The sequence below is a fragment of the Dendrobates tinctorius genome, unplaced genomic scaffold, assembly GCF_039654945.1.
Source record: "Dendrobates tinctorius isolate UK_male_01 unplaced genomic scaffold, ASM3965494v1 ptg000184l, whole genome shotgun sequence".
NCBI lineage: Eukaryota > Metazoa > Chordata > Amphibia > Anura > Dendrobatidae > Dendrobates > Dendrobates tinctorius.
The window spans coordinates 18363063-18382505 of record NW_027361851.1 but is presented as its reverse complement, the minus strand read 5'-3'; the positions used below and the strand labels follow the sequence as shown (position 1 = coordinate 18382505).

The 19443-nt window shown below is 35.9% G+C and overlaps 13 non-coding genes across 13 annotated transcripts; all 13 read left to right on the top strand.

The window, feature by feature from the left end:
• Positions 1-255: 255 nt before the first annotated feature.
• TRNAF-GAA (transfer RNA phenylalanine (anticodon GAA)) lies at positions 256-328 on the top strand. Its single transcript has one exon. It is a non-coding gene; the product is annotated as a tRNA-Phe (tRNA).
• Positions 329-3343: 3015 nt separating this feature from the next.
• TRNAL-CAG (transfer RNA leucine (anticodon CAG)) lies at positions 3344-3426 on the top strand. Its single transcript has one exon. It is a non-coding gene; the product is annotated as a tRNA-Leu (tRNA).
• Positions 3427-4293: 867 nt separating this feature from the next.
• TRNAF-GAA (transfer RNA phenylalanine (anticodon GAA)) lies at positions 4294-4366 on the top strand. Its single transcript has one exon. It is a non-coding gene; the product is annotated as a tRNA-Phe (tRNA).
• A 995-nt stretch (positions 4367-5361) lies between these two features.
• TRNAL-CAG (transfer RNA leucine (anticodon CAG)) lies at positions 5362-5444 on the top strand. The gene has a single exon. It is a non-coding gene; the product is annotated as a tRNA-Leu (tRNA).
• An 867-nt stretch (positions 5445-6311) lies between these two features.
• On the top strand, positions 6312-6384 carry TRNAF-GAA (transfer RNA phenylalanine (anticodon GAA)). The gene has a single exon. It is a non-coding gene; the product is annotated as a tRNA-Phe (tRNA).
• Positions 6385-7379: 995 nt separating this feature from the next.
• On the top strand, positions 7380-7462 carry TRNAL-CAG (transfer RNA leucine (anticodon CAG)). Its single transcript has one exon. It is a non-coding gene; the product is annotated as a tRNA-Leu (tRNA).
• Positions 7463-9397: 1935 nt separating this feature from the next.
• TRNAL-CAG (transfer RNA leucine (anticodon CAG)) lies at positions 9398-9480 on the top strand. The gene has a single exon. It is a non-coding gene; the product is annotated as a tRNA-Leu (tRNA).
• A 1935-nt stretch (positions 9481-11415) lies between these two features.
• TRNAL-CAG (transfer RNA leucine (anticodon CAG)) lies at positions 11416-11498 on the top strand. The gene has a single exon. It is a non-coding gene; the product is annotated as a tRNA-Leu (tRNA).
• Positions 11499-12365: 867 nt separating this feature from the next.
• TRNAF-GAA (transfer RNA phenylalanine (anticodon GAA)) lies at positions 12366-12438 on the top strand. Its single transcript has one exon. It is a non-coding gene; the product is annotated as a tRNA-Phe (tRNA).
• Positions 12439-13433: 995 nt separating this feature from the next.
• Positions 13434-13516, top strand: TRNAL-CAG (transfer RNA leucine (anticodon CAG)). Its single transcript has one exon. It is a non-coding gene; the product is annotated as a tRNA-Leu (tRNA).
• A 1923-nt stretch (positions 13517-15439) lies between these two features.
• On the top strand, positions 15440-15522 carry TRNAL-CAG (transfer RNA leucine (anticodon CAG)). The gene has a single exon. It is a non-coding gene; the product is annotated as a tRNA-Leu (tRNA).
• A 1923-nt stretch (positions 15523-17445) lies between these two features.
• On the top strand, positions 17446-17528 carry TRNAL-CAG (transfer RNA leucine (anticodon CAG)). Its single transcript has one exon. It is a non-coding gene; the product is annotated as a tRNA-Leu (tRNA).
• Positions 17529-18395: 867 nt separating this feature from the next.
• TRNAF-GAA (transfer RNA phenylalanine (anticodon GAA)) lies at positions 18396-18468 on the top strand. The gene has a single exon. It is a non-coding gene; the product is annotated as a tRNA-Phe (tRNA).
• The last annotated feature ends 975 nt before the right edge of the window (positions 18469-19443 follow it).

Below are 19443 nucleotides of genomic sequence, written 5' to 3'. Positions count from 1 at the left end.
AGCACAGGGTCAGAATTATACTGGTGCATGGAGACAAACTGAAAATGTAAAAATTCAATGGCAAAATTGCTGTCTTTTTCTACTCATTCACAAATAGTTAATGAATGTTATTAAATATGTACAGCAAAATGGAAGGCGTTTCAAATAGAAATCATGCTTCAAAAAACAGTCAAATGAAAAATTATAATATATCCCTCCAGGTGTGATACTTGACATTTGCAGAGTGTCAAACCCCCCAGAAAATGTATAGATATGGCCGAAATAGCTCAGTTGGGAGAGCGTTAGACTGAAGATCTAAAGGTCCCTGGTCCAATCCCGGGTTTCGGCAAAATGCTTTTTCTTCACCGTTTACATTTTAAGGAGATATTAAACAAAGCACATGGAGTGATCATGATCAAAAGGCCTAAAAATCTTAACTATCTACAGAAAACAAAATGTTAAAAATTTGAGAAACGGTAACTTTTTCCTTTTGAACACATGAATGTTTTTTAGTAATTTTTCCTCTATTTTGTTTTATTTCAGATTGACTTAGCTGTAAGAGGATTAAAAGGTAACCTGATAGCTGAAACAGACAGCACTTATCAGACACTAGCTGAATGATTATAGTCAGCTTGTTTGACTTTGAAACACTGAGGCATTACTGAGACAAATGTCCTTAAAAAATATGCTGTGGACAAAGTCAAAAAGGCAAAAAACACAAGCTGAACACAGGTCCGTCATCTTTAATTTGAAATATAGGAGGTTTCTACTTTAATGGTGAGACAAAGCATCTACATATTTGACATTGCTCCAGTGAGTAGCGCCCACTTAAAAATGTATGGGTTGCTTGTCTCTGCAAGCAAAAGCTGGGCACTAAACTGGCATACTTGCAATGCTGGATGGTTCAGAGTGAAAACACCTATAGGCTGACAATAGTAATTGCAGGTGTTGATTAACTCATTGTGCAAAATAATTTCTAAACTGTGGTCACTTTGGGAGGTTTTCTGCTGTTTTGTACTCTGCAAATTTCATCTGCAAGGTATTCCTGCAAAATCTGCATTGCAAAACCCAAATAGGGCTCTTCCTTTCAAAGCCCTGCTGTGTGGCCAAACAGTAGTTTCTGAAGAAATGTGGTGCATCACCGCATTTGTGAGAAATCTAACATTTCTAATATCCAAACAAAATAAATGGAGGTTTAAAAATTAATGCAGACGAAAAGTACGCATATAAAAAATGTTATTTATTGACTTTTTTGGGGTGGTGTGACAAGTTTTTAATCACAAGGAATGGTTTCATTTCTGCTGACTAGCATGGAAGGAGTTAAGTTCCAATTGCATATCGAAGCAGTCTAAGGCAAGCGGTCTAATACCGAGCGGTCTAAGGCGCTGCGTTCACGTCGCAGTCTCCCCTGGAGGCGTGGGTTCAAATCCCACTTCTGACATCAACATTTAATTTCAAGAAACTTTATCTTCATTTATTGATTAGATGAGGTCAAATAAAACTTAGTAATGTGGTTTTGAAAAATTTCCTGAGAGTCTTTGGAGTGAATCTGAATTTGTCCTCTCAAAAAAGAACTCTAGGAACATCAAACAGGTTTTTTTGTGCATATGTCTGTTGTTCTTTTGGCACTAGAAAAATCCTTTGGACAGTCAATGAGGAGGGACTATTTCACCTCTTTGTGTTCTCTGTCCCTATTAGGGTAGGGAATCAACCTTCTAAAGTGCTGTCATGAAATATATCTAGAAACGGATTTGCTGGTAAGTCTACTTTCATAGTTTTCACCTCATACATCAATAGACCATAACGATACTTAATTAACAAAAACTTAACAAGTAGGTAATCATAGTTTAAAAAATGTGAAATGCCCATGTCCTTCTGACATGTTTCAGCACATTTTGGGACAAATGGTCTCACTTTTAACAATCAATAAAATATTTTCTCTAAATTTTTGTCTCTTTTTTGCTCCAATTGTTTGCATCTCATAAAAAATAAAACTTGATGTAACATTATGCATGCAAATTGTGTTTTATGTGCGACCATGACCTATTCTAGAAGCACAGGGTCAGAATTATACTGGTGCATGGAGACAAACTGAAAATGTAAAAATTCAATGGCAAAATTGCTGTCTTTTTCTACTCATTCACAAATAGTTAATGAATGTTATTAAATATGTACAGCAAAATGGAAGGCGTTTCAAATAGAAATCATGCTTCAAAAAACAGTCAAATGAAAAATTATAATATATCCCTCCAGGTGTGACACTTGACATTTGCAGAGTGTCAAACCCCCCAGAAAATGTATAGATATGGCCGAAATAGCTCAGTTGGGAGAGCGTTAGACTGAAGATCTAAAGGTCCCGGGTTTCGGCAAAATGCTTTTTCTTCACCGTTTACATTTTAAGGAGATATTAAACAAAGCACATGGACTGATCATGATCAAAAGGCCTAAAAATCTTAACTATCTACAGAAAACAAAATGTTAAAAATTTGAGAAACGGTAACTTTTTCCTTTTGAACACATGAATGTTTTTTAGTAATTTTTCCTCTATTTTGTTTTATTTCAGATTGACTTAGCTGTAAGAGGATTAAAAGGTAACCTGATAGCTGAAACAGACAGCACTTATCAGACACTAGCTGAATGATTATAGTCAGCTTGTTTGACTTTGAAACACTGAGGCATTACTGAGACAAATGTCCTTAAAAAATATGCTGTGGACAAAGTCAAAAAGGCAAAAAACACAAGCTCCACACAGGTCCATCATCTTTAATTTGAAATATAGGAGGTTTCTACTTTAATGGTGAGACAAAGCATCTACATATTTGACATTGCTCCAGTGAGTAGAGCCCACTTAAAAATGTATGGGTTGCTTGTCTCTGCAAGCAAAAGCTGGGCACTAAACTGGCATACTTGCAATGCTGGATGGTTCAGAGTGAAAACACCTATAGGCTGACAATAGTAATTGCAGGTGTTGATTAACTCATTGTGCAAAATAATTTCTAAAATGTGGTCACTTTGGGAGGTTTTCTGCTGTTTTGGTACTCTGCAAATTTCATCTGCAAGGTATTCCTGCAAAATCTGCATTGCAAAACCCAAATAGGGCTCTTCCTTTCAAAGCCCTGCTGTGTGGCCAAACAGGAGTTTCTGAAGAAATGTGGTGCATCACCGCATTTGTGAGAAATCTAACATTTCTAATATCCAAACAAAATAAATGGAGGTTTAAAAATTAATGCAGACGAAAAGTACGCATATAAAAAATGTTATTTATTGACTTTTTTGGGGTGGTGTGACAAGTTTTTAATCACAAGGGATGGTAACATTTCTGCTGACTAGCATGGAAGGAGTTAAGTTCCAATTGCATATCGAAGTCAGGATGGCCGAGCGGTCTAAGGCGCTGCGTTCAGTTCGCAGTCTTCCCTGGAGGCGTGGGTTCAAATCCCACTTCTGACATCAACATTTAATTTCAAGAAACTTTATCTTCATTTATTGATTAGATGAGGTCAAACAAAACTTAGTAATGTGGTTTTGAAAAATTTCCTGAGAGTCTTTGGAGTGAATCTGAATTTGTCCTCTCAAAAAAGAACTCTAGGAACATCAAACAGGTTTTTTTGTGCATATGTCTGTTGTTCTTTTGGCACTAGAAAAATCCTTTGGACAGTCAATGAGGAGGGACTATTTCACCTCTTTGTGTTCTCTGTCCCTATTAGGGTAGGGAATCAACCTTCTAAAGTGCTGTCATGAAATATATCTAGAAACGGATTTGCTGGTAAGTCTATTTTCATAGTTTTCACCTCATACATCAATAGACCATAACGATACTTAATTAACAAAAACTTAACAAGTAGGTAATCATAGTTTAAAAAATGTGAAATGCCCATGTCCTTCTGACATGTTTCAGCACATTTTGGGACAAATGGTCTCACTTTTAACAATCAATAAAATATTTTCTCTAAATTTTTGTCTCTTTTTTGCTCCAATTGTTTGCATCTCATAAAAAATAAAACTTGATGTAACATTATGCATGCAAATTGTGTTTTATGTGCGACCATGACCTATTCTAGAAGCACAGGGTCAGAATTATACTGGTGCATGGAGACAAACTGAAAATGTAAAAATTCAATGGCAAAATTGCTGTCTTTTTCTACTCATTCACAAATAGTTAATGAATGTTATTAAATATGTACAGCAAAATGGAAGGCGTTTCAAATAGAAATCATGCTTCAAAAAACAGTCAAATGAAAAATTATAATATATCCCTCCAGGTGTGACACTTGACATTTGCAGAGTGTCAAACCCCCCAGAAAATGTTTAGATATGGCCGAAATAGCTCAGTTGGGAGAGCGTTAGACTGAAGATCTAAAGGTCCCTGGTCCAATCCCGGGTTTCGGCAAAATGCTTTTTCTTCACCGTTTACATTTTAAGGAGATATTAAACAAAGCACATGGACTGATCATGATCAAAAGGCCTAAAAATCTTAACTATCTACAGAAAACAAAATGTTAAAAATTTGAGAAACGGTAACTTTTTCCTTTTGAACACATGAATGTTTTTTAGTAATTTTTCCTCTATTTTGTTTTATTTCAGATTGACTTAGCTGTAAGAGGATTAAAAGGTAACCTGATAGCTGAAACAGACAGCACTTATCAGACACTAGCTGAATGATTATAGTCAGCTTGTTTGACTTTGAAACACTGAGGCATTACTGAGACAAATGTCCTTAAAAAATATGCTGTGGACAAAGTCAAAAAGGCAAAAAACACAAGCTCCACACAGGTCTGTCATCTTTAATTTGAAATATAGGAGGTTTCTACTTTAATGGTGAGACAAAGCATCTACATATTTGACATTGCTCCAGTGAGTAGAGCCCACTTAAAAATGTATGGGTTGCTTGTCTCTGCAAGCAAAAGCTGGGCACTAAACTGGCATACTTGCAATGCTGGATGGTTCAGAGTGAAAACACCTATAGGCTGACAATAGTAATTGCAGGTGTTGATTAACTCATTGTGCAAAATAATTTCTAAAATGTGGTCACTTTGGGAGGTTTTCTGCTGTTTTGGTACTCTGCAAATTTCATCTGCAAGGTATTCCTGCAAAATCTGCATTGCAAAACCCAAATAGGGCTCTTCCTTTCAAAGCCCTGCTGTGTGGCCAAACAGTAGTTTCTGAAGAAATGTGGTGCATCACCGCATTTGTGAGAAATCTAACATTTCTAATATCCAAACAAAATAAATGGAGGTTTAAAAATTAATGCAGACGAAAAGTACGCATATAAAAAATGTTATTTATTGACTTTTTTGGGGTGGTGTGACAAGTTTTTAATCACAAGGGATGGTAACATTTCTGCTGACTAGCATGGAAGAAGTTAAGTTCCAATTGCTTATCGAAGTCAGGATGGCCGAGCGGTCTAAGGCGCTGCGTTCAGTTCGCAGTCTTCCCTGGAGGCGTGGGTTCAAATCCCACTTCTGACATCAACATTTAATTTCAAGAAACTTTATCTTCATTTATTGATTAGATGAGGTCAAACAAAACTTAGTAATGTGGTTTTGAAAAATTTCCTGAGAGTCTTTGGAGTGAATCTGAATTTGTCCTCTCAAAAAAGAACTCTAGGAACATCAAACAGGTTTTTTTGTGCATATGTCTGTTGTTCTTTTGGCACTAGAAAAATCCTTTGGACAGTCAATGAGGAGGGACTATTTCACCTCTTTGTGTTCTCTGTCCCTATTAGGGTAGGGAATCAACCTTCTAAAGTGCTGTCATGAAATATATCTAGAAACGGATTTGCTGGTAAGTCTACTTTCATAGTTTTCACCTCATACATCAATAGACCATAACGATACTTAATTAACAAAAACTTAACAAGTAGGTAATCATAGTTTAAAAAATGTGAAATGCCCATGTCCTTCTGACATGTTTCAGCACATTTTGGGACAAATGGTCTCACTTTTAACAATCAATAAAATATTTTCTCTAAATTTTTGTCTCTTTTTTGCTCCAATTGTTTGCATCTCATAAAAAATAAAACTTGATGTAACATTATGCATGCAAATTGTGTTTTATGTGCGACCATGACCTATTCTAGAAGCACAGGGTCAGAATTATACTGGTGCATGGAGACAAACTGAAAATGTAAAAATTCAATGGCAAAATTGCTGTCTTTTTCTACTCATTCACAAATAGTTAATGAATGTTATTAAATATGTACAGCAAAATGGAAGGCGTTTCAAATAGAAATCATGCTTCAAAAAACAGTCAAATGAAAAATTATAATATATCCCTCCAGGTGTGACACTTGACATTTGCAGAGTGTCAAACCCCCCAGAAAATGTATAGATATGGCCGAAATAGCTCAGTTGGGAGAGCGTTAGACTGAAGATCTAAAGGTCCCTGGTCCAATCCCGGGTTTCGGCAAAATGCTTTTTCTTCACCGTTTACATTTTAAGGAGATATTAAACAAAGCACATGGACTGATCATGATCAAAAGGCCTAAAAATCTTAACTATCTACAGAAAACAAAATGTTAAAAATTTGAGAAACGGTAACTTTTTCCTTTTGAACACATGAATGTTTTTTAGTAATTTTTCCTCTATTTTGTTTTATTTCAGATTGACTTAGCTGTAAGAGGATTAAAAGGTAACCTGATAGCTGAAACAGACAGCACTTATCAGACACTAGCTGAATGATTATAGTCAGCTTGTTTGACTTTGAAACACTGAGGCATTACTGAGACAAATGTCCTTAAAAAATATGCTGTGGACAAAGTCAAAAAGGCAAAAAACACAAGCTCCACACAGGTCCGTCATCTTTAATTTGAAATATAGGAGGTTTCTACTTTAATGGTGAGACAAAGCATCTACATATTTGACATTGCTCCAGTGAGTAGAGCCCACTTAAAAATGTATGGGTTGCTTGTCTCTGCAAGCAAAAGCTGGGCACTAAACTGGCATACTTGCAATGCTGGATGGTTCAGAGTGAAAACACCTATAGGCTGACAATAGTAATTGCAGGTGTTGATTAACTCATTGTGCAAAATAATTTCTAAAATGTGGTCACTTTGGGAGGTTTTCTGCTGTTTTGGTACTCTGCAAATTTCATCTGCAAGGTATTCCTGCAAAATCTGCATTGCAAAACCCAAATAGGGCTCTTCCTTTCAAAGCCCTGCTGTGTGGCCAAACAGTAGTTTCTGAAGAAATGTGGTGCATCACCGCATTTGTGAGAAATCTAACATTTCTAATATCCAAACAAAATAAATGGAGGTTTAAAAATTAATGCAGACGAAAAGTACGCATATAAAAAATGTTATTTATTGACTTTTTTGGGGTGGTGTGACAAGTTTTTAATCACAAGGGATGGTAACATTTCTGCTGACTAGCATGGAAGGAGTTAAGTTCCAATTGCTTATCGAAGTCAGGATGGCCGAGCGGTCTAAGGCGCTGCGTTCAGTTCGCAGTCTTCCCTGGAGGCGTGGGTTCAAATCCCACTTCTGACATCAACATTTAATTTCAAGAAACTTTATCTTCATTTATTGATTAGATGAGGTCAAACAAAACTTAGTAATGTGGTTTTGAAAAATTTCCTGAGAGTCTTTGGAGTGAATCTGAATTTGTCCTCTCAAAAAAGAACTCTAGGAACATCAAACAGGTTTTTTTGTGCATATGTCTGTTGTTCTTTTGGCACTAGAAAAATCCTTTGGACAGTCAATGAGGAGGGACTATTTCACCTCTTTGTGTTCTCTGTCCCTATTAGGGTAGGGAATCAACCTTCTAAAGTGCTGTCATGAAATATATCTAGAAACGGATTTGCTGGTAAGTCTACTTTCATAGTTTTCACCTCATACATCAATAGACCATAACGATACTTAATTAACAAAAACTTAACAAGTAGGTAATCATAGTTTAAAAAATGTGAAATGCCCATGTCCTTCTGACATGTTTCAGCACATTTTGGGACAAATGGTCTCACTTTTAACAATCAATAAAATATTTTCTCTAAATTTTTGTCTCTTTTTTGCTCCAATTGTTTGCATCTCATAAAAAATAAAACTTGATGTAACATTATGCATGCAAATTGTGTTTTATGTGCGACCATGACCTATTCTAGAAGCACAGGGTCAGAATTATACTGGTGCATGGAGACAAACTGAAAATGTAAAAATTCAATGGCAAAATTGCTGTCTTTTTCTACTCATTCACAAATAGTTAATGAATGTTATTAAATATGTACAGCAAAATGGAAGGCGTTTCAAATAGAAATCATGCTTCAAAAAACAGTCAAATGAAAAATTATAATATATCCCTCCAGGTGTGATACTTGACATTTGCAGAGTGTCAAACCCCCCAGAAAATGTATAGATATGGCTGAAATATCTCAGTTGGGAGAGCGTTAGACTGAAGATCTAAAGGTCCCTGGTCCAATCCCGGGTTTCGGCAAAATGCTTTTTCTTCACCGTTTACATTTTAAGGAGATATTAAACAAAGCACATGGACTGATCATGATCAAAAGGCCTAAAAATCTTAACTATCTACAGAAAACAAAATGTTAAAAATTTGAGAAACGGTAACTTTTTCCTTTTGAACACATGAATGTTTTTTAGTAATTTTTCCTCTATTTTGTTTTATTTCAGATTGACTTAGCTGTAAGAGGATTAAAAGGTAACCTGATAGCTGAAACAGACAGCACTTATCAGACACTAGCTGAATGATTATAGTCAGCTTGTTTGACTTTGAAACACTGAGGCATTACTGAGACAAATGTCCTTAAAAAATATGCTGTGGACAAAGTCAAAAAGGCAAAAAACACAAGCTCCACACAGGTCCGTCATCTTTAATTTGAAATATAGGAGGTTTCTACTTTAATGGTGAGACAAAGCATCTACATATTTGACATTGCTCCAGTGAGTAGAGCCCACTTAAAAATGTATGGGTTGCTTGTCTCTGCAAGCAAAAGCTGGGCACTAAACTGGCATACTTGCAATGCTGGATGGTTCAGAGTGAAAACACCTATAGGCTGACAATAGTAATTGCAGGTGTTGATTAACTCATTGTGCAAAATAATTTTTAAAATGTGGTCACTTTGGGAGGTTTTCTGCTGTTTTGGTACTCTGCAAATTTCATCTGCAAGGTATTCCTGCAAAATCTGCATTGCAAAACCCAAATAGGGATCTTCCTTTCAAAGCCCTGCTGTGTGGCCAAACAGTAGTTTCTGAAGAAATGTGGTGCATCACCGCATTTGTGAGAAATCTAACATTTCTAATATCCAAACAAAATAAATGGAGGTTTAAAAATTAATGCAGACGAAAAGTACGCATATAAAAAATGTTATTTATTGACTTTTTTGGGGTGGTGTGACAAGTTTTTAATCACAAGGAATGGTAACATTTCTGCTGACTAGCATGGAAGGAGTTAAGTTCCAATTGCATATCGAAGTCAGGATGGCCGAGCGGTCTAAGGCGCTGCGTTCAGTTCGCAGTCTTCCCTGGAGGCGTGGGTTCAAATCCCACTTCTGACATCAACATTTAATTTCAAGAAACTTTATCTTCATTTATTGATTAGATGAGGTCAAACAAAACTTAGTAATGTGGTTTTGAAAAATTTCCTGAGAGTCTTTGGAGTGAATCTGAATTTGTCCTCTCAAAAAAGAACTCTAGGAACATCAAACAGGTTTTTTTGTGCATATGTCTGTTGTTCTTTTGGCACTAGAAAAATCCTTTGGACAGTCAATGAGGAGGGACTATTTCACCTCTTTGTGTTCTCTGTCCCTATTAGGGTAGGGAATCAACCTTCTAAAGTGCTGTCATGAAATATATCTAGAAACGGATTTGCTGGTAAGTCTACTTTCATAGTTTTCACCTCATACATCAATAGACCATAACGATACTTAATTAACAAAAACTTAACAAGTAGGTAATCATAGTTTAAAAAATGTGAAATGCCCATGTCCTTCTGACATGTTTCAGCACATTTTGGGACAAATGGTCTCACTTTTAACAATCAATAAAATATTTTCTCTAAATTTTTGTCTCTTTTTTGCTCCAATTGTTTGCATCTCATAAAAAATAAAACTTGATGTAACATTATGCATGCAAATTGTGTTTTATGTGCGACCATGACCTATTCTAGAAGCACAGGGTCAGAATTATACTGGTGCATGGAGACAAACTGAAAATGTAAAAATTCAATGGCAAAATTGCTGTCTTTTTCTACTCATTCACAAATAGTTAATGAATGTTATTAAATATGTACAGCAAAATGGAAGGCGTTTCAAATAGAAATCATGCTTCAAAAAACAGTCAAATGAAAAATTATAATATATCCCTCCAGGTGTGATACTTGACATTTGCAGAGTGTCAAACCCCCCAGAAAATGTATAGATATGGCTGAAATAGCTCAGTTGGGAGAGCGTTAGACTGAAGATCTAAAGGTCCCTGGTCCAATCCCGGGTTTCGGCAAAATGCTTTTTCTTCACCGTTTACATTTTAAGGAGATATTAAACAAAGCACATGGACTGATCATGATCAAAAGGCCTAAAAATCTTAACTATCTACAGAAAACAAAATGTTAAAAATTTGAGAAACGGTAACTTTTTCCTTTTGAACACATGAATGTTTTTTAGTAATTTTTCCTCTATTTTGTTTTATTTCAGATTGACTTAGCTGTAAGAGGATTAAAAGGTAACCTGATAGCTGAAACAGACAGCACTTATCAGACACTAGCTGAATGATTATAGTCAGCTTGTTTGACTTTGAAACACTGAGGCATTACTGAGACAAATGTCCTTAAAAAATATGCTGTGGACAAAGTCAAAAAGGCAAAAAACACAAGCTCCACACAGGTCCGTCATCTTTAATTTGAAATATAGGAGGTTTCTACTTTAATGGTGAGACAAAGCATCTACATATTTGACATTGCTCCAGTGAGTAGAGCCCACTTAAAAATGTATGGGTTGCTTGTCTCTGCAAGCAAAAGCTGGGCACTAAACTGGCATACTTGCAATGCTGGATGGTTCAGAGTGAAAACACCTATAGGCTGACAATAGTAATTGCAGGTGTTGATTAACTCATTGTGCAAAATAATTTCTAAAATGTGGTCACTTTGGGAGGTTTTCTGCTGTTTTGGTACTCTGCAAATTTCATCTGCAAGGTATTCCTGCAAAATCTGCATTGCAAAACCCAAATAGGGCTCTTCCTTTCAAAGCCCTGCTGTGTGGCCAAACAGTAGTTTCTGAAGAAATGTGGTGCATCACCGCATTTGTGAGAAATCTAACATTTCTAATATCCAAACAAAATAAATGGAGGTTTAAAAATTAATGCAGACGAAAAGTACGCATATAAAAAATGTTATTTATTGACTTTTTTGGGGTGGTGTGACAAGTTTTTAATCACAAGGGATGGTAACATTTCTGCTGACTAGCATGGAAGGAGTTAAGTTCCAATTGCATATCGAAGTCAGGATGGCCGAGCGGTCTAAGGCGCTGCGTTCAGTTCGCAGTCTTCCCTGGAGGCGTGGGTTCAAATCCCACTTCTGACATCAACATTTAATTTCAAGAAACTTTATCTTCATTTATTGATTAGATGAGGTCAAACAAAACTTAGTAATGTGGTTTTGAAAAATTTCCTGAGAGTCTTTGGAGTGAATCTGAATTTGTCCTCTCAAAAAAGAACTCTAGGAACATCAAACAGGTTTTTTTGTGCATATGTCTGTTGTTCTTTTGGCACTAGAAAAATCCTTTGGACAGTCAATGAGGAGGGACTATTTCACCTCTTTGTGTTCTCTGTCCCTATTAGGGTAGGGAATCAACCTTCTAAAGTGCTGTCATGAAATATATCTAGAAACGGATTTGCTGGTAAGTCTACTTTCATAGTTTTCACCTCATACATCAATAGACCATAACGATACTTAATTAACAAAAACTTAACAAGTAGGTAATCATAGTTTAAAAAATGTGAAATGCCCATGTCCTTCTGACATGTTTCAGCACATTTTGGGACAAATGGTCTCACTTTTAACAATCAATAAAATATTTTCTCTAAATTTTTGTCTCTTTTTTGCTCCAATTGTTTGCATCTCATAAAAAATAAAACTTGATGTAACATTATGCATGCAAATTGTGTTTTATGTGCGACCATGACCTATTCTAGAAGCACAGGGTCAGAATTATACTGGTGCATGGAGACAAACTGAAAATGTAAAAATTCAATGGCAAAATTGCTGTCTTTTTCTACTCATTCACAAATAGTTAATGAATGTTATTAAATATGTACAGCAAAATGGAAGGCTTTTCAAATAGAAATCATGCTTCAAAAAACAGTCAAATGAAAAATTATAATATATCCCTCCAGGTGTGACACTTGACATTTGCAGAGTGTCAAACCCCCCAGAAAATGTATAGATATGGCCGAAATAGCTCAGTTGGGAGAGCGTTAGACTGAAGATCTAAAGGTCCCTGGTCCAATCCCGGGTTTCGGCAAAATGCTTTTTCTTCACCGTTTACATTTTAAGGAGATATTAAACAAAGCACATGGAGTGATCATGATCAAAAGGCCTAAAAATCTTAACTATCTACAGAAAACAAAATGTTAAAAATTTGAGAAACGGTAACTTTTTCCTTTTGAACACATGAATGTTTTTTAGTAATTTTTCCTCTATTTTGTTTTATTTCAGATTGACTTAGCTGTAAGAGGATTAAAAGGTAACCTGATAGCTGAAACAGACAGCACTTATCAGACACTAGCTGAAAGATTATAGTCAGCTTGTTTGACTTTGAAACACTGAGGCATTACTGAGACAAATGTCCTTAAAAAATATGCTGTGGACAAAGTCAAAAAGGCAAAAAACACAAGCTCCACACAGGTCCGTCATCTTTAATTTGAAATATAGGAGGTTTCTACTTTAATGGTGAGACAAAGCATCTACATATTTGACATTGCTCCAGTGAGTAGAGCCCACTTAAAAATGTATGGGTTGCTTGTCTCTGCAAGCAAAAGCTGGGCACTAAACTGGCATACTTGCAATGCTGGATGGTTCAGAGTGAAAACACCTATAGGCTGACAATAGTAATTGCAGGTGTTGATTAACTCATTGTGCAAAATAATTTCTAAAATGTGGTCACTTTGGGAGGTTTTCTGCTGTTTTGGTACTCTGCAAATTTCATCTGCAAGGTATTCCTGCAAAATCTGCATTGCAAAACCCAAATAGGGCTCTTCCTTTCAAAGCCCTGCTGTGTGGCCAAACAGTAGTTTCTGAAGAAATGTGGTGCATCACCGCATTTGTGAGAAATCTAACATTTCTAATATCCAAACAAAATAAATGGAGGTTTAAAAATTAATGCAGACGAAAAGTACGCATATAAAAAATGTTATTTATTGACTTTTTTGGGGTGGTGTGACAAGTTTTTAATCACAAGGGATGGTAACATTTCTGCTGACTAGCATGGAAGGAGTTAAGTTCCAATTGCATATCGAAGTCAGGATGGCCGAGCGGTCTAAGGCGCTGCGTTCAGTTCGCAGTCTTCCCTGGAGGCGTGGGTTCAAATCCCACTTCTGACATCAACATTTAATTTCAAGAAACTTTATCTTCATTTATTGATTAGATGAGGTCAAACAAAACTTAGTAATGTGGTTTTGAAAAATTTCCTGAGAGTCTTTGGAGTGAATCTGAATTTGTCCTCTCAAAAAAGAACTCTAGGAACATCAAACAGGTTTTTTTGTGCATATGTCTGTTGTTCTTTTGGCACTAGAAAAATCCTTTGGACAGTCAATGAGGAGGGACTATTTCACCTCTTTGTGTTCTCTGTCCCTATTAGGGTAGGGAATCAACCTTCTAAAGTGCTGTCATGAAATATATCTAGAAACGGATTTGCTGGTAAGTCTACTTTCATAGTTTTCACCTCATACATCAATAGACCATAACGATACTTAATTAACAAAAACTTAACAAGTAGGTAATCATAGTTTAAAAAATGTGAAATGCCCATGTCCTTCTGACATGTTTCAGCACATTTTGGGACAAATGGTCTCACTTTTAACAATCAATAAAATATTTTCTCTAAATTTTTGTCTCTTTTTTGCTCCAATTGTTTGCATCTCATAAAAAATAAAACTTGATGTAACATTATGCATGCAAATTGTGTTTTATGTGCGACCATGACCTATTCTAGAAGCACAGGGTCAGAATTATACTGGTGCATGGAGACAAACTGAAAATGTAAAAATTCAATGGCAAAATTGCTGTCTTTTTCTACTCATTCACAAATAGTTAATGAATGTTATTAAATATGTACAGCAAAATGGAAGGCGTTTCAAATAGAAATCATGCTTCAAAAAACAGTCAAATGAAAAATTATAATATATCCCTCCAGGTGTGACACTTGACATTTGCAGAGTGTCAAACCCCCCAGAAAATGTATAGATATGGCTGAAATAGCTCAGTTGGGAGAGCGTTAGACTGAAGATCTAAAGGTCCCGGGTTTCGGCAAAATGCTTTTTCTTCACCGTTTACATTTTAAGGAGATATTAAACAAAGCACATGGACTGATCATGATCAAAAGGCCTAAAAATCTTAACTATCTACAGAAAACAAAATGTTAAAAATTTGAGAAACGGTAACTTTTTCCTTTTGAACACATGAATGTTTTTTAGTAATTTTTCCTCTATTTTGTTTTATTTCAGATTGACTTAGCTGTAAGAGGATTAAAAGGTAACCTGATAGCTGAAACAGACAGCACTTATCAGACACTAGCTGAATGATTATAGTCAGCTTGTTTGACTTTGAAACACTGAGGCATTACTGAGACAAATGTCCTTAAAAAATATGCTGTGGACAAAGTCAAAAAGGCAAAAAACACAAGCTCCACACAGGTCCGTCATCTTTAATTTGAAATATAGGTGGTTTCTACTTTAATGGTGAGACAAAGCATCTACATATTTGACATTGCTCCAGTGAGTAGAGCCCACTTAAAAATGTATGGGTTGCTTGTCTCTGCAAGCAAAAGCTGGGCACTAAACTGGCATACTTGCAATGCTGGATGGTTCAGAGTGAAAACACCTATAGGCTGACAATAGTAATTGCAGGTGTTGATTAACTCATTGTGCAAAATAATTTTTAAAATGTGGTCACTTTGGGAGGTTTTCTGCTGTTTTGGTACTCTGCAAATTTCATCTGCAAGGTATTCCTGCAAAATCTGCATTGCAAAACCCAAATAGGGCTCTTCCTTTCAAAGCCCTGCTGTGTGGCCAAACAGTAGTTTCTGAAGAAATGTGGTGCATCACCGCATTTGTGAGAAATCTAACATTTCTAATATCCAAACAAAATAAATGGAGGTTTAAAAATTAATGCAGACGAAAAGTACGCATATAAAAAATGTTATTTATTGACTTTTTTGGGGTGGTGTGACAAGTTTTTAATCACAAGGGATGGTAACATTTCTGCTGACTAGCATGGAAGGAGTTAAGTTCCAATTGCATATCGAAGTCAGGATGGCCGAGCGGTCTAAGGCGCTGCGTTCAGTTCGCAGTCTTCCCTGGAGGCGTGGGTTCAAATCCCACTTCTGACATCAACATTTAATTTCAAGAAACTTTATCTTCATTTATTGATTAGATGAGGTCAAACAAAACTTAGTAATGTGGTTTTGAAAAATTTCCTGAGAGTCTTTGGAGTGAATCTGAATTTGTCCTCTCAAAAAAGAACTCTAGGAACATCAAACAGGTTTTTTTGTGCATATGTCTGTTGTTCTTTTGGCACTAGAAAAATCCTTTGGACAGTCAATGAGGAGGGACTATTTCACCTCTTTGTGTTCTCTGTCCCTATTAGGGTAGGGAATCAACCTTCTAAAGTGCTGTCATGAAATATATCTAGAAACGGATTTGCTGGTAAGTCTACTTTCATAGTTTTCACCTCATACATCAATAGACCATAACGATACTTAATTAACAAAAACTTAACAAGTAGGTAATCATAGTTTAAAAAATGTGAAATGCCCATGTCCTTCTGACATGTTTCAGCACATTTTGGGACAAATGGTCTCACTTTTAACAATCAATAAAATATTTTCTCTAAATTTTTGTCTCTTTTTTGCTCCAATTGTTTGCATCTCATAAAAAATAAAACTTGATGTAACATTATGCATGCAAATTGTGTTTTATGTGCGACCATGACCTATTCTAGAAGCACAGGGTCAGAATTATACTGGTGCATGGAGACAAACTGAAAATGTAAAAATTCAATGGCAAAATTGCTGTCTTTTTCTACTCATTCACAAATAGTTAATGAATGTTATTAAATATGTACAGCAAAATGGAAGGCGTTTCAAATAGAAATCATGCTTCAAAAAACAGTCAAATGAAAAATTATAATATATCCCTCCAGGTGTGACACTTGACATTTGCAGAGTGTCAAACCCCCCAGAAAATGTATAGATATGGCCGAAATAGCTCAGTTGGGAGAGCGTTAGACTGAAGATCTAAAGGTCCCGGGTTTCGGCAAAATGCTTTTTCTTCACCGTTTACATTTTAAGGAGATATTAAACAAAGCACATGGACTGATCATGATCAAAAGGCCTAAAAATCTTAACTATCTACAGAAAACAAAATGTTAAAAATTTGAGAAACGGTAACTTTTTCCTTTTGAACACATGAATGTTTTTTAGTAATTTTTCCTCTATTTTGTTTTATTTCAGATTGACTTAGCTGTAAGAGGATTAAAAGGTAACCTGATAGCTGAAACAGACAGCACTTATCAGACACTAGCTGAATGATTATAGTCAGCTTGTTTGACTTTGAAACACTGAGGCATTACTGAGACAAATGTCCTTAAAAAATATGCTGTGGACAAAGTCAAAAAGGCAAAAAACACAAGCTCCACACAGGTCCGTCATCTTTAATTTGAAATATAGGAGGTTTCTACTTTAATGGTGAGACAAAGCATCTACATATTTGACATTGCTCCAGTGAGTAGAGCCCACTTAAAAATGTATGGGTTGCTTGTCTCTGCAAGCAAAAGCTGGGCACTAAACTGGCATACTTGCAATGCTGGATGGTTCAGAGTGAAAACACCTATAGGCTGACAATAGTAATTGCAGGTGTTGATTAACTCATTGTGCAAAATAATTTTTAAAATGTGGTCACTTTGGGAGGTTTTCTGCTGTTTTGGTACTCTGCAAATTTCATCTGCAAGGTATTCCTGCAAAATCTGCATTGCAAAACCCAAATAGGGCTCTTCCTTTCAAAGCCCTGCTGTGTGGCCAAACAGTAGTTTCTGAAGAAATGTGGTGCATCACCGCATTTGTGAGAAATCTAACATTTCTAATATCCAAACAAAATAAATGGAGGTTTAAAAATTAATGCAGACGAAAAGTACGCATATAAAAAATGTTATTTATTGACTTTTTTGGGGTGGTGTGACAAGTTTTTAATCACAAGGGATGGTAACATTTCTGCTGACTAGCATGGAAGGAGTTAAGTTCCAATTGCATATCGAAGTCAGGATGGCCGAGCGGTCTAAGGCGCTGCGTTCAGTTCGCAGTCTTCCCTGGAGGCGTGGGTTCAAATCCCACTTCTGACATCAACATTTAATTTCAAGAAACTTTATCTTCATTTATTGATTAGATGAGGTCAAACAAAACTTAGTAATGTGGTTTTGAAAAATTTCCTGAGAGTCTTTGGAGTGAATCTGAATTTGTCCTCTCAAAAAAGAACTCTAGGAACATCAAACAGGTTTTTTTGTGCATATGTCTGTTGTTCTTTTGGCACTAGAAAAATCCTTTGGACAGTCAATGAGGAGGGACTATTTCACCTCTTTGTGTTCTCTGTCCCTATTAGGGTAGGGAATCAACCTTCTAAAGTGCTGTCATGAAATATATCTAGAAACGGATTTGCTGGTAAGTCTACTTTCATAGTTTTCACCTCATACATCAATAGACCATAACGATACTTAATTAACAAAAACTTAACAAGTAGGTAATCATAGTTTAAAAAATGTGAAATGCCCATGTCCTTCTGACATGTTTCAGCACATTTTGGGACAAATGGTCTCACTTTTAACAATCAATAAAATATTTTCTCTAAATTTTTGTCTCTTTTTTGCTCCAATTGTTTGCATCTCATAAAAAATAAAACTTGATGTAACATTATGCATGCAAATTGTGTTTTATGTGCGACCATGACCTATTCTAGAAGCACAGGGTCAGAATTATACTGGTGCATGGAGACAAACTGAAAATGTAAAAATTCAATGGCAAAATTGCTGTCTTTTTCTACTCATTCACAAATAGTTAATGAATGTTATTAAATATGTACAGCAAAATGGAAGGCGTTTCAAATAGAAATCATGCTTCAAAAAACAGTCAAATGAAAAATTATAATATATCCCTCCAGGTGTGACACTTGACATTTGCAGAGTGTCAAACCCCCCAGAAAATGTATAGATATGGCCGAAATAGCTCAGTTGGGAGAGCGTTAGACTGAAGATCTAAAGGTCCCTGGTCCAATCCCGGGTTTCGGCAAAATGCTTTTTCTTCACCGTTTACATTTTAAGGAGATATTAAACAAAGCACATGGACTGATCATGATCAAAAGGCCTAAAAATCTTAACTATCTACAGAAAACAAAATGTTAAAAATTTGAGAAACGGTAACTTTTTCCTTTTGAACACATGAATGTTTTTTAGTAATTTTTCCTTTATTTTGTTTTATTTCAGATTGACTTAGCTGTAAGAGGATTAAAAGGTAACCTGATAGCTGAAACAGACAGCACTTATCAGACACTAGCTGAATGATTATAGTCAGCTTGTTTGACTTTGAAACACTGAGGCATTACTGAGACAAATGTCCTTAAAAAATATGCTGTGGACAAAGTCAAAAAGGCAAAAAACACAAGCTCCACACAGGTCCGTCATCTTTAATTTGAAATATAGGAGGTTTCTACTTTAATGGTGAGACAAAGCATCTACATATTTGACATTGCTCCAGTGAGTAGAGCCCACTTAAAAATGTATGGGTTGCTTGTCTCTGCAAGCAAAAGCTGGGCACTAAACTGGCATACTTGCAATGCTGGATGGTTCAGAGTGAAAACACCTATAGGCTGACAATAGTAATTGCAGGTGTTGATTAACTCATTGTGCAAAATAATTTTTAAAATGTGGTCACTTTGGGAGGTTTTCTGCTGTTTTGGTACTCTGCAAATTTCATCTGCAAGGTATTCCTGCAAAATCTGCATTGCAAAACCCAAATAGGGCTCTTCCTTTCAAAGCCCTGCTGTGTGGCCAAACAGTAGTTTCTGAAGAAATGTGGTGCATCACCGCATTTGTGAGAAATCTAACATTTCTAATATCCAAACAAAATAAATGGAGGTTTAAAAATTAATGCAGACGAAAAGTACGCATATAAAAAATGTTATTTATTGACTTTTTTGGGGTGGTGTGACAAGTTTTTAATCACAAGGGATGGTAACATTTCTGCTGACTAGCATGGAAGGAGTTA